The sequence below is a fragment of the Haliotis rufescens genome, unplaced genomic scaffold, assembly GCF_023055435.1.
Source record: "Haliotis rufescens isolate VD_foot unplaced genomic scaffold, xgHalRufe1.0.p SCAF_10, whole genome shotgun sequence".
NCBI classification, from domain to species: Eukaryota; Metazoa; Mollusca; class Gastropoda; order Lepetellida; family Haliotidae; genus Haliotis; species Haliotis rufescens.
The window spans coordinates 38,830,630-38,845,029 of record NW_025963780.1 but is presented as its reverse complement, the minus strand read 5'-3'; the positions used below and the strand labels follow the sequence as shown (position 1 = coordinate 38,845,029).

At 38.8% G+C, this 14,400-nt stretch overlaps 1 protein-coding gene across 3 annotated transcripts in view; it reads right to left on the bottom strand.

The window, feature by feature from the left end:
- The window catches only part of LOC124142632 (natural resistance-associated macrophage protein 2-like), a 45,103-nt gene extending 33,724 nt beyond the window's left edge, over positions 1–11,379 (bottom strand). Inside the window, exon 1 of one of the 3 annotated variants that reach the window (XM_048390357.1) lies at positions 11,277–11,379. The gene's annotated coding sequence lies outside the window, so the exon portion shown is untranslated. Of the gene's footprint in view, positions 1–10,099; positions 10,121–10,316; positions 10,449–11,276 lie in introns of those variants that run through there. The other 2 variants (XM_046511203.2, XM_046511204.2) reach the window with 2 other exon arrangements.
- Positions 11,380–14,400: the final 3,021 nt, after the last annotated feature.

Genomic DNA, 14,400 nt, shown 5'->3' with positions numbered 1-14,400 from the left:
GTGAGATTGATCATGTGCAGATACTGTTTATACAATGGCAATAACTAGTACAGGTCTTTGAGTGAGTGAGTGAGTTAAAGTTTAACGTCACATCGGCAATATTTCAGCCATATCGTTACGAAACAAAATTTGATATGAACAATAGATATTAAACTCTATAAAATTCTGCTGACAAAGAGCAGTATAATAACTAGAACATCACAGGCATTCGTAAAACTAGTTTGAGAACAAGTAAAAATAGATAACTAACTAATCATTTAACAACACATTATAAAAACAGGCTATAGATCGCCACCAGCTGAAGGTTGATCACCGTGCTGGGGACCATGGGGACTTACAGTACTTTTGCTACCTGCATGGACCCCAGTCGGATTTACATCATCGCTTCAGTTGTTGGCGATGGCTGACAAATTTAGCCAAACATTAAAATAACACATATACTACTATTAAAAACGTGGAAGAAATAAATATACTTTGAAAGACGTGGTCTTACATACCCTCTCAGACATGTCTTTGAAAGGCATTTAGACATGTTAGAAGTGATTCACATAAGGAAGAGAATATATGAATGTCAACTTCTTTATTATGAGGAACACATTATAAAGAATGTTGACATCCATATATTCTCTTCCTTAATAAATAGTACAGGTAGTCCGTAGGAAAGTTCTATATCCACTGAGTTGATTCCTCTCTTCACAGTGAAACAAAAATCATTTAGTTTCCACTAATACTTGATGAAAGTATTATGGGTCTGTTCTGATGTTGAAAACCTTCCAAATGGAGTGCTCGTTTTCTTGGGGGAATTAGTCAGCAAAGAGCCAGAGTCACAGGAGACTAATTACAATTTTATTTACAAGAGCAGTGAGTTATCATGATTTAACGTTCACACTATGTTCTCATATAATAATTTGATCCACAGCAAGGGTTTTTATAAGTTATCATTGTGTAACATTTATACAAAATTTCATATAACTCTAGTTAGCAAGTAATACATTACTCAAGGTAAAATGCAGATACAAAATATCAGTAGTTTCAGTTATAGCTTTTTAGATAGATGCTACATTGCTAGCCTAAGGTAACAAGATCCCATCTCCCAGACATACTAATCAATAAGACAAAAGTTATGTCTACATAGTTTTTTTGATTGCCTTGAACTATTTTATTCAAGTAAATCTGTCATCACCCATCTTAGAATAACATTCATCAAATACTTCAATTTATCATTTAACTAAAGCATTTATCCATGACATAAGCATATGACATAAAAACATGTATGTCATACCCCAATGACATAAGTATGCAAATTAGATATGCAAATTAGATAACCGGAAGTGGGACTTTATTCGCCGGTGCACGTGAGTAGGTGTTTACAAACAACATGGATACCTTTGATGTTGGAGACATTATTTCAATTATTCTGCAAAAGTCTGTTCAAGTATTTTGTTTAAAATAATCCGAGGAACTTTTTTTCTCAGCGAAGGAATATGCCATAAAGGAGTTAAGAGGTTGTTTATTTTGGTTTACACGGCTATGGAAAACATGTATCACTACGCACGATCTATACGTAAGATTTCGACAAGTTGCTGATGTTAATGTTTAATGCAATTATTCCTTAATTGGGAAGCAAAAATGTGAAAATGATAAATAGAATTCATCACTCGTGTTTTTTAATATGGGAAATATCAACCTTGTCCCGTTAATCGGTATTTGCCTCGCCAAAGGCTCGGCAAATACCGATTAACTAAGACTCGGTTGATATTTCCCATATTAAAAAACACTCGTGATGAATCCTCTATTTAGATTCATTAAGGATTAGCCCCTATACAAGCTCGTCTAAAGTGATACAATAATCTCTTTCCAAGCACCCAGTAAATATGTCATCAAGATTAGTGCCAGTCCAACAGGATTAACAGGATTAAGTATTCCCCTCTGTCTAGCCATTCATATACCATAGGGCACACCTCATGGTGTATCAACCAATCATATTCATTTTTATTGTTCTAATTTTTGTTAAATACATGCAGAAGCAAAATGTTAAGCAGAAGGGGTTTGACGCTCATACCAAGCAGATCTCTCTCCCACAGCCCAGAGGGTTGTACCGACTCTCTGTGGCACCCTCAGCTATTTTCTAAGATATTGTAAACTGTTCATTATTAATTGTTCTTGTAAATAAAATTGTGATTAGTCTCCTGTGACTCCGGCTCTTTGCAGACTAATTCCCCCAAGAAAACCAGAGCGCCATTTGGAAGGTTTTGTTCATCCGAACAGATTACCATAATAGAACAATGAACAATAATAGAACAATGAACAATATCTTAAATATAGCTACAGAGCGCCGGTATAACCCTGGGTAAGAGGTCTCCTTGGTTTGAGCATCAAACCCCTCCCGCCTAACATCTGAGAAAGAGAGAGAGTTGGCGTTTTTAATGAGTCTAAATTGACGTATTTGCTCAATGAATAATTCTATTCCTGAGTGTGGTGATGACATATTTACTTAAAAATAGTTTAAGGCAATCCATAAAACTATGTCGACATGACTTTTATCTTATTGAATACCGTATATGACCACAGATAAGCCGACCCCATAGATAAGCTGAGGTATTAACTTGACCATTGAAATACGAAAGAAAATGATATGACCCATAGATAAGCCGAAGCAGGAAGTGATAGGAAAAAAAAAACACTGCAAAGTTGGACTGCAAGACATGTGCTGGTACTTGCAGATATTCAATAATATAAGATGAAAAAGGTTTTAATTATATTGAAAAAGTCATTATTATTTCTAGTAAAGATTTAACAAACTAGTCATCCACTCTCATAATGCTCGTCTTTTTTAATCTCATAATGATTGTTATATCTTGCCATCAACAACGAAGCGCCATTTTGTGAATCGGTGTATATAGAATTATGAACCCGTGAGAAATTACAGCTAGAGCGAAGACTTGCAGTTTGAATGCATCACTGTATAAGCATGGCGTTTTCGTTTCAAACTCATGATGAGAATGTCAGTCAGTAAAAATATACCAACTTTTATACCCCACTTTATACCACTATTGTATGTTAATCCAATTGAATTAAATAAACTTAAATAAGCCGACCCCTTGCTACAGAATCTTTTTTCTGGTCCTCAAAATCCGGCTTATCTGCGGACATATACGGTGGTATGTCTGGCAGACGGGTTCTCGTTATCTTAGGGTAGAATCAATCTAAAAATCTATAACTGAAACTACTGATATTTGGTATCTGCATTTTTCCTGGATCCTAATATATATTACATGCTGTTCTATAACTATATGAAATTTTGCATAAATGTTACACCATTACAACCTATGAAAGTCCTTGCTGTGGATCTAATTATTATATGAAAACTTAGTATAACTGTTATATCATGATAATAGTCTAACAATTATTAAAGCTAAAAATACAGCATGGAATAGTAAACTCTAATGAAGATTGTTTTTACAAAGATTACATCAATAAACATGTGCACAGAAAAGATGCCACAGAAAAGTGGATCAGTATATATCATGATATATATATATATTTATCTTCCAAAACTGGCTCCCACAGGAGATATCACAGGTGATAACACTCATTGAGAGATTTGATATCAAAAGACACTCGGGTGAGATTCTCTCTATATATATATATGGAAATATTGCTTTGCAAATACATATGCTTGTTTGTAGTTAACGCCACACTCAGTAATATTCTAGCTATGGAAATGAATGTGGCAATATATAGCCATTTTAGGTGAACTATCAGTTTCTGCTGCTCATTGGCATCATATGGCAAATTCAATTATCCTACAGTTACACTACAAAATAGTATTGATTTCATATTACTTGTTTACAGACTATTTGCTACGGCGTATAAAGAGGTTATCACGCGAGTGTGTTTGGGGATGGTAAATATCCTGCATTAGGAATAAACATTGTATTCAGCGAGCCTTGGCGAGCTAAATACATAGTGTTTATTCCTAATACATGATATTTACCATTCACAAACACACAAGCGTGATAACCTCTTTATCATATAATGTCATTCTTTAATTCTGTGCTTGAAAATCGCTTTCCCTCTCTCACAAACATTACCCAATCATTGTGAATTTTCCTGTAATGTGAGCATTAATATTTATTACGTCACAGGGTAAGTGATGTGTCAGTCGGACAGTGACAGTAGCCAATATAGTTCCAACTGAAATCTGTTTCTTATACAGTGGCGAAGCAACATATATGCAAAACAACAATTGTTTTTACTTGCCTTTCATGGCAATCCATCAGTCTGTCCGCTACAGTAACTGCCCTTTGTCAAAGGGGAGCTACTCTAACCCTAGTCTATGAGACGTCACGGCCACGTTTAGACGTTGTTGACAGTCGGCCTGTCCTGTCATAAGGTTAAGAAGTGCAGTCAGATGTACACACAGCGACAAAACGAAACAAGGTAACAATTCAAACATATTTCGGCCAAAACCAACTATTTTAATTTGTGGAAAAGGTTTCAAGCCGCAGAGGTCTACAAGCACAGATATGGCTACTGATCCCGCTTGGCTAGGCCTAGTGTCCTCACAAAATTGTTTTGAAATTTATATCTCCAAAACTTATAAAATGCCGTAGCTACGTCACAGTTAGACACTGATTTTCAGTATATTAGACTGTTCTTTTGATAATGATAGCAGTTATCCCTGTAGTTTATCCATATTCCCAAAGGTTAATTCTGACTCGGTTGCCGAATGACAAGGGCAACGCCATGTTTGTTTATAAACACTGAAAGTAGTCCCTACTTGACCTTTGATATTTGCATCTCAATCCGCATATGACCCAAACGGATATCGTTTTTATCCGTTGGCTTTATCCTGCCGAGAAACCTACCCATTATATGATAATACAAGTTATCACATCATACTCTATGTACTCCAATACATGAATCTTACTACACATTTGAAGCATCCATATTTTTCATCTCCATGCAAACAAGAGTGGAATAGAAGGCTCACTAAATACAATGTTTATTCCTAATGCAGGATATTTACCATTGTAACACTATCAGTGTTTGCCTAATACGACTGACACCGTGGATATGTCAAGTACATATCATAACACTATCAGTGTTTGCCAGATACGACTGATGTAACACTATCAGTGTTTGCCAAATACGACTGACCCCTTAGAGACCCCGTGGATATGTCAAGTACACATCAAGTGGACCAGTGAGTGGTGGTTTCATGTCACCTTAGGGGGAACAATTTTAAGTGCCTCGTCATGGACACCACTTGATGGTCAATTTAATCTCAAGTTGACCACACCAAATTTTAGTACCTGTGCAAAACAACATGCTTCGCATTTCATCATTACTATATATACAGGGCGACTTCCAAATACCGACAAACTTGGTCTAAGCACTTCAAGGTACAGGCGAGGATCTAGAGGGAGGAAGGAAGGATGGCACACTTCCTTTGACTTGTACATATGCCATTGTGATTAAAACTACGTAATCCTCAAACCGCCTTCTTGTGTTGTGTTACAAGAAGGGGCAGGGTTACGTAAACTGGTGCCGTGACTCGGATCACCTTAAGGAGCGAAGGAGAGGGACCCCAGGAAACAACTAGGATCGAGGGAATTGGTCCCGGGACTCGCAAAAAGGTGATTCTTTGGGTTTTTGCAAGTACTCACGTGAGCAAAATGGCAGAATATGCACAATTCTTACAAGGGTTAGCGGGAGAAATAACAGGGCAGTTATCAGCAGTAACTTCAACATCAGGGGCAGTTAGCGATGTTATCCATAGGTATCTACAAGACCATGATCAAGCAACAAGGCAGATTGTAACCTTGGCAATAGTCGTAGGTGCTCAAGGTATCGCTAATTTATTCCGTTCATTTGAAGGGGATCCAGCCATGTGTTAAGCGTTGGCAAAGACTGCGTAATGTTTGGTCTAGATAAAGTAAAACTAGTTGTGGAAGTGATCAAACGCGTACAGAGGTATGCTTAAGTTTATACCGGATTATTAGGGAAGTTATCATGGTTATTGGCAGCATAAAAGAAACTGAAAGTCGATTTTGTTAAATAGGCTAAACAAATTATAGGGATGAGGGAAACCTTAAAACGCGAGAACAAGGTTCATATCAAGAACAGAATAGGGACACTGTGAACACAACAGGAAATTCATTAATGCTAAGACATACATGTGGCCCAGGTCCGGTCAAAAGTATGCTAATATAGTTAGGGATTGTAAAAACATAAAGGATCTAGTTATGAGCTCGAGGATCAGTTCTTGATCGCGGGTTGCGTCAAGGGTGTACTGACATGATAACAGTGATGATCAGTATTTGGTCGCGGATAGCGACAAGAGAATACTGATATGATTAAAGAGATTGCCTAAACAGTCAGAACTTATGGGACAAACTATGGGGCACACAGGGGAACACATAACAGAGGTTTAAACACCGAACACTCCTTCTCATGATGACACTGATTTGAAGGAGGAGGAGGGGACAACATTCCGTATAAATTAAGCTGGTAGCCCGAGCAGTGGTAGCTGGTACAGTTAAGATAGGAAAGCAAGTCATCCGAAACTTACAGAAAGCATGACAAACAAGTAGAGTCCCATGGTTCAGTTGTGGAAAGTGGGTCATTGCGACCGCTGAACAACTAGACTTTACTATAGTATGTAAAAATGTATATCCGCAGGTAATAACTATTTACCCACCAATAGGTATGTTACGATTAAACGTCTCTTGTACAGCTTCAAACAATCATTTGACATTACTTCCATTTTATCATAATGAAAGCAGTTTTGAATTAAATAAGGTCTGGGCTCAGCTACCTCATATGCCAAACGTTTCCGATATGCTGTTATGGAAACTCTTTAAGGAAAAATTCAGAAATGTGACGATGTCGAAAGTTCCAAACCACCTCCAGAATATAGAAACGGTATCCATGAGTCATTTAATTGATGAATTACATAGTGTTAATACTGAAATTAGTTGGGAAAAGAAATTAACTGGAAATGGTGGTTAGTTGGGGGTATCATGTTACTAGTCATAATATTATTGATAATGGTTTTAAGATATAGAAAATTTTGGCTATCCAAAACGCTCACTTTGGGAAAGCACACCCGGGAAACACCCGAATTCGAGTTGGTGGGATCTGGGCCCACTTGCACAAAGCGATCTTAGCGCTAAGATGATCGTAACTCCCATACTTTAACATAGGCTTACAATAGTCGTAGTGCTAAGATCGCTTTGTGCAAGTGGGCCCAGATGTGATCCAGGTCGCGAGTACCGACTCCAGGGGGGGCTTAGCTTCTACACCACTGATGACGGGGGATCAGACTTCGACGCCGACAACGACGTCATCAATACGACGCCTGTACCCTGGCCTGGATGCCCACTACTAAACAGTACAGTGTTGCAGTATGTTGCTGCATGAACTAAGATGAACAGGCTGGTGACGAAGATGGACGGCGGCCATATTGGAACTTGTGGTGACGACCATAAAGTTGAACTAAGTTGAAAAGAAGAACACAACGCAGAACTGACGATCACAGATGACCATGATGGTGTGTCTGTAGCCGGTCGAGGGCCAAGATTGTGACGAAGTGACATTTTAAAAGCGATTAAGTCCGGTCACGGACAGCATGATCGTTGTAAAATATTTACACTCTTTCTTGTATATGTATATATGGAACTGTGTATATTTTTAAGTAGAAAAGGGCGGATGTAACACTATCAGTGTTTGCCAGATACGACTGACACCGTGGATATGTCAAGTACATATCAAGTGGACCAGTGAGTGGTGGTTTCATGTCACCTTAGGGGGAACAATTTTAAGTGCCTCGTCATGGACATGCACATGTGTAAATACACCCCCAATTCATGTTAAACATGTAACATAATCATACCTGCATATTGTAATATTCATTCAATTGGAGGAAATAAAGAATATCTATTTATCATATGCCATTGTGATTAAAACTACGTAATCCTCAAACCGCCTTCTTGTGATGTGTTACACCTTCCCCAAACACACTCGCGTGATAACCTCTATTTATCATATAATGGGTAGGTTTCTCGGCAGGATAAAGCCAACGGATAAAAACGATATCCGTTGGGGTCATATGCGGATAGAGATGCAAATATCAAAGGTCAAGTAGGGACTACTTTCAGTGTTTATAAACAAACATGGCGTCGCCCTCGTCATTCGGCGATCGAGTCAGAATTAGTGAGTGAGTGAGTGAATATTGCTTAACGCCGCATCAGCAATTTTGCAGCTATTCGCGGCGAGAGTCAGAATTAACCATCGGGAATCTGGATAAACTACAGAGATCATTGCTATCATTATCAAAAGTACAGTCTAATATACTGAAAATCAGTGTCTAACTGTGACGTAGTGAAGACATTTTATAAGTTTTGGCAACTTTCGAGAAACAATTTTGTAAGGGCACGAGGCGCTAGGCAGAAACAGTAGCCATATCTGTGCTTGTAGATCTCTGCGGCTTGAAACCTTCTCCACAAATTAAAATAGTTGGATTAGGCCCAAATATGTTTGAATTGTTACCTTGTTTCGTTTTGTCGCTGTGTGTACATCTGACTAAAGTCTAAAGTCTAAACGTGGCCGTGACGTCTCATAGACTAGGGTTAGAGTAGCTTCCCTTTGAAAAAGGGCAGTTACTCTAGCGGACAGACCGATGGATTGCCGCGAAAGGCAAGTAAAAACAATTGTTGTTTTGCGTATATGTTGCTTTGCCACTGTACACCTGTATAAGAAACAGATTTCAGTTGGAACTATATTGGCTACTGTCACTGTCCGACTGACACATCACTTACCCTGTGACGTAATAAATAATAATGCGCACATTCCAGGAAAACTCGCAATGTTTCGGTAATGTTTATGAGAGAGGGAAAGCGATTTTGAAGCACAGAATTAAAGAATGACATTATATGATAAAGAGGTTATCACGCTCGTGTATTTGGGGATGGTAAATATCATGTATTAGGAATAAACACTATGTATTTAGCTCGCCAAGGCTCGCTAAATACAATGTTTATTCCTAATGCAGGATATTTACCATCCCCAAACACACTCGCATGATAACCTCTATTTATCATCCCAAACAGGCCCCCACAGGAGATATGCCTGGGTGAGATCAAGCTATATCTACATTGTAGATATTGCTGCAATGAAATTGCATCACAATGCTTTGCAGACCTTTGTGACCTCATTGGTTAGCATGATATCACAATCAAATGACATCATGAATGGCTCTACTACTGAAGCTGTTAGCAGTACTTTTTACACTGCTTATTACGGTCTACAAACTGAAAAAGTTGGAAGAATGATGTTGGATGATAAATAAAATCTCACCCTCGTGTCTTTTCATATCAAACATATCAACACGAGTTGATAAAAGTGGAAAAACTCTGAGGCTTGTCGAGGAGTTTTTCAAATTTTGTTAACGAGTGTTGATATATTTATTAATATATTCTATGACATGCAATATATACCGGTATATAAATTTAATAAAAATGATATATAAATAAAATCTCACCCTTGTGTCTTTTCCACTTTTATCAACTCGTGTTGATATATTTCATATCAAAAGACCATGAAGACACTCGGGTAAGATTCTCTATATATTGTTTGTATAGACCTACTGTCGTAAATAACCTAAAGCAAATATGATGAATATACAAAGTCAGTTAACACAAGAACGCCATCATTAACCAGCTGTTACCATGACATTGGTCATTGTCAATAACCTGCACACTAAAACATGAAATGTATGACAGTGAATAACGAAATATATACTACACTAGTACTCACTAGGGTCTACTGCGTTCTGGGGATAAGATATGCACAGGAACTCAATGATAGCGTATATACACTGTATAGCATAAATAAATTTGTATAGAAATAAAATCACATTCCTCTATAGATCTATTGAGGGGTGTGATTTTTGTCTATACGAATATATATATGCTACACACGCTATCATCGAATTCCTGTCAGGAAATGTTTTCAAACCAAAACAGCTGTTGAACACGTACATTGACCGCAAATTACTTTTTTAATTAGGCCTGAAAATAATGTTAAATATTACCTTAGTGTTTGAGAAATCACATGTATATCAGCAGAAATTTGAGGTTAGACAACCAGCTTGAAAATGATATCTTGTCAGCTGATGCGCACTTGCAAAACGATCTCGTACCGAGTGTTATTTTATCCTTCAACCGTGTTCTCAAGCCGGATATTTACATTTGCCGTATTTACTCTTTCTTGACAGAGGGCAACTTCTGTCTGAAACAATTTATACAAACCTTTGCTTGTTGCTTAACCTCCTTCGCTTATCATACAGTCTTGTTCAAATATGTGTCGTTCCTAAATACATTTTGACTTGCTTCGTCTATTATTGGCAAACGGAAGACTCGGTGGTGCTTTGTCTAAGGGAGTTAACTCTATATGAACTCGACTCCCTTAATAACTAGGACTATATAGAGTTAGCTCCCTTATATCCCGTCGAGCCCAAGCTCCTTCCCAGCGCGTGACACCTTCGTTACACTCTCGGTAACATCGCTGCCACCAGTGTGGGCGCGGCCATTTCAAGAATCTTGAAATTTGCCCTCCAACCCCATATGTAGTAACGTTTATACTTTTGTTTATGTCTTTGGGAATGCCATCATATTTCAATTTGAAAAGGTTTACGACTGACCATGTTTTCCAGATGAATTTACTTTGTTGTTTTGATAATCAGATTGGTTCGAGATTGCAGACTAACGGAAAATCAACCAACTTCTCCCTTACATTCTTACTATATCAATAACACGATAGTTTTAATGAAACAGAAATTCAAATTGACAAACGAAGAAAGTAATTTAGCAGCGAAAAGTGTATTCGGCGTCACGACAGCCGTCACTTGTTTGTAAACATAACGGTCATTCGATTGCGAGTTCAACTCCAAGCATGGTTGTGACCACCTATTCACAGTGGGGAGTTTTGACTGGTGGCAGCGATAGTATAGAGAGCTCCGGGAACGTACTATCGCTGTGAGGAGCTTGCCGTCGAGCCCTGTTAAGTCGTATTTCATTTCATTTCATATGTATATATATATTATACAAAACTTTATCAGACAATGCTCTTAATAAACTAGAATATAGGGCTTGGGTTACCTTGACTGACGAAGTTTTGTTTCAGTTTGGTATGAGTGGCTCTCACATAAAGTAATAAATAAGATATTTTGTTTTCAATGAATGCAAACAACGGATAATATATGTACTCACTCAAATATGACGAGACCAGTTCATGTCGCTCATTGAAACAAGGCTGTATTTAGAAATTGAATATTCCCTTAATATTAAACAATAGTTATCATTAATTGCATGTAATAGAATATACAATAGCTTTAACTCGTATAGAACGGGTCCCCAGAAGGTAGTTTTGGTTGATCCGGTTGATCCAGGCGGATGCGAAGGTGATTGGCTGATCCAAGTCACGTGATCGGATAGGATGACTCATGCATCAACAGCGCGTCGGGAAAGGGTGGGGAATGAAAGGTGTGTGTTTATAAGACAGAAAAGAATTCGTAAGTAAACAAAAGTAAAGGGTATTCAATAGAGCTATGTGTATGGTGTGCTGCCCTGAATAGACAAGCAGCCCAGTTTGAATTGAGCGCGCTTGACAACTCACGTGACCACGTCGTTTCAAATTGTTTATTGGTCGTAATAGTTTCGTTTATTTCAGGCGTTAGTAGAAATTACAATTAGCGTACAACTAACGTAGTCGTTTCAAATTGACCGCGCTCGCTAGAGCGTGCGACCTGGTTTGATGAATGCAGGGTGTGTGTTGAAAGTACAAGTACCGCCATAGAGACGGGTTGTGTGAACATGATAACCCGGGTAATGTAAGAAAAAAAAATGTACGTCTAGCTGGATCAAATTCATCTTGTACGGTCTACACGTTGTACACCATGAACGTTAGACAACCTGTATAGAAAAAAAAAATATAGACAAAATAGATAAGACTACGCAATCAGCAAGCAGTGCAGTTTACGTTTAGCACGCAAGAACGAGCTAATGAATAGCAGAGAGACTAAGCGACCGGCCGCCCATAACAATGTCAACATACCCCGGCCTTACAATTAATGTTAACATAACAGCCTCGCCTGAAGCTTCCCATTCATAAATTGTGTGACCAGTGTCCCATATTTATGATACGTTAGGGAACATGTGTTGTACATTTGTTATTTTAAAAGGGAGTTATTTCAGAGAGGATATATATGGGTATTCCCCCTCATTAAACCTTTCTTTCGTTGGTGTCTATTAAACGTATCCGGTATTTAATACATTTGAATGATGTAGGAAAGTATGTGCGTGTAGATGTTGTACCTATATCCGAACACGAATGTATGACACCTTTCAATAGATCAATTACGGTTCTAACCACGACACGCAACATGACTATGAGCGTGGTTAGCAGTTCATATTTATAAACACATGGTAAATGACAGATTTATGATGAATGAACTCGCCCGCACACATGCCTATAGGGTTATGTTCGCCCGAACTGTAAACAGCGACACATTTGATAACAGGAAGGGTGTGTGGAATGCACTCGTCCTTGTAAGGGTAAAATACGCCTTTAAACTCACCATTTAAATGATGACATTACTTTTTAGATGTATTGGTATCAGTGAGTGAGTGAATTTAGTTTTACGCCACACTCGGCATTATTCCAGCTCTAGGACGGTGGTCTGTCAATAAACGAGCTTGGACCAGACAATCAAGTGATCAACAGCATGAGCAGCGATCTGTGCAACTAGGAAGCGATGGCACGTGTCATTCGAGTCGGCGAGACTGACCAACCGATCCCCGGCGTCAGTCCCCGATAAGCATGGGTTACTGAAGGTTGATTCTATAACCCGGACCTTCACGGGTGTAGTATGACGAAGACTATATACTAGCATGCAAAAACTGAGAAAAAACAAACAATTCATTCGTATCATTTATTGATTCGAGTCAATCGGTTCCATACAAAGCCGTGATATACGAATGGACAATAGTATTCACTCTGGAACATTATTTAGTCACTCATATACACATGCTGCTGCTGCTCGAAGGCCCTATTGTTTAAACAGCAAGTCCATGTTTTGAAACACATTTCGCACAGTTGAATGTTTCCTTGTCTACGCTGTTTTAAGGTTGAATGGTTGTCTATAGTCTATGCTTTATCCATTGCTTGTAACGATTTCCGTCCAGGAGGTCCCAGTTTCACAATTCCTCTCACGTAGAGGGAAATTCGGCGTTTCTTATCGTTCAAACGCCTCAGTTTACGAGGTGTTTTCAAAATATGAATCACACTAGACGCGTGGCGTTGACTCGGCATTCTCTTCTGACTATTAGACGGATATAGTAGTGATGGGTATTTATGCCTAATCGTTCTGCTCACGATCATCCTCCTCCTCGTCATCACCGTTGTTATCCTCTGCAACGCTATCAGATTCAGTCTCTCTTTCTATTTCCGGCATATCCATCAAAGGCAGGATCTCTTTCATCTTGGGTTTATGAGGAGTTTGATTTTATTTTTGAGAACGGATTGTTCCGTGGAAGGATTCATGTCTCCCAGGTTGTATAGCATGTTTTGAAACAGAGGTGCCTCTTTAAAGTACGTGGTATATTCCATCGCATAGTTGAGAGTACTACGCACTAGATCCTCCCACCTCAGTTTCAATCTTCTCTCAATCCATTCATGCATTCGTCCCTGTCGCTTGTACTGTTTTTTCTGCAGTTTCATCTTGTCATGAAACGTATCGTACACCTGCTTCCAGATGCGTTGTAAGCCTACATTTTGCCACTCCTCGGCTTCCATATTAGTGAATGTTGACTTCCCACGTGGAGGTTTGACGGCAAGACCACTGCCTTTCTGGGAAGAGGCTAGGTCGTCAAAGTCACTGTCATCGTCATCACTCTCGAGTCTGGCACGCTTTCTCTTAGGTTGAAGGCTATTGGCCGGACACCAGTGATTGATATGTCGCTGTAGATCGTGCATGTAATCTATCAGCACCCCGCAATCTGCGCAAGCCGTGGCCATAGTCAATGATGTCTCACTACTCATGTCTGAATCGGTTTCAATTGGAGTGAGCTGATGTTGGGGCAATCTCTCTTCTTGTGACAGAGGACTATCCAAGGATTGTGTTGTAGTCAACTTCTCCCTACGCAGATCAGGTTCAGACTGTGCTGTTGTTCTCCTGTTTTCCTCATTTATGAGGTTAACATGCAGTCGATCCTTATCTTTGGTGGTAGGTTTTAGATCGATGGTGAGTTGTCCATAGGGGATTTCAGCAACCTTTTCATACATAGCCATAAAGTGATCCATATGTTCGGGGAAAATTCTACGAGTGAAGAGTTT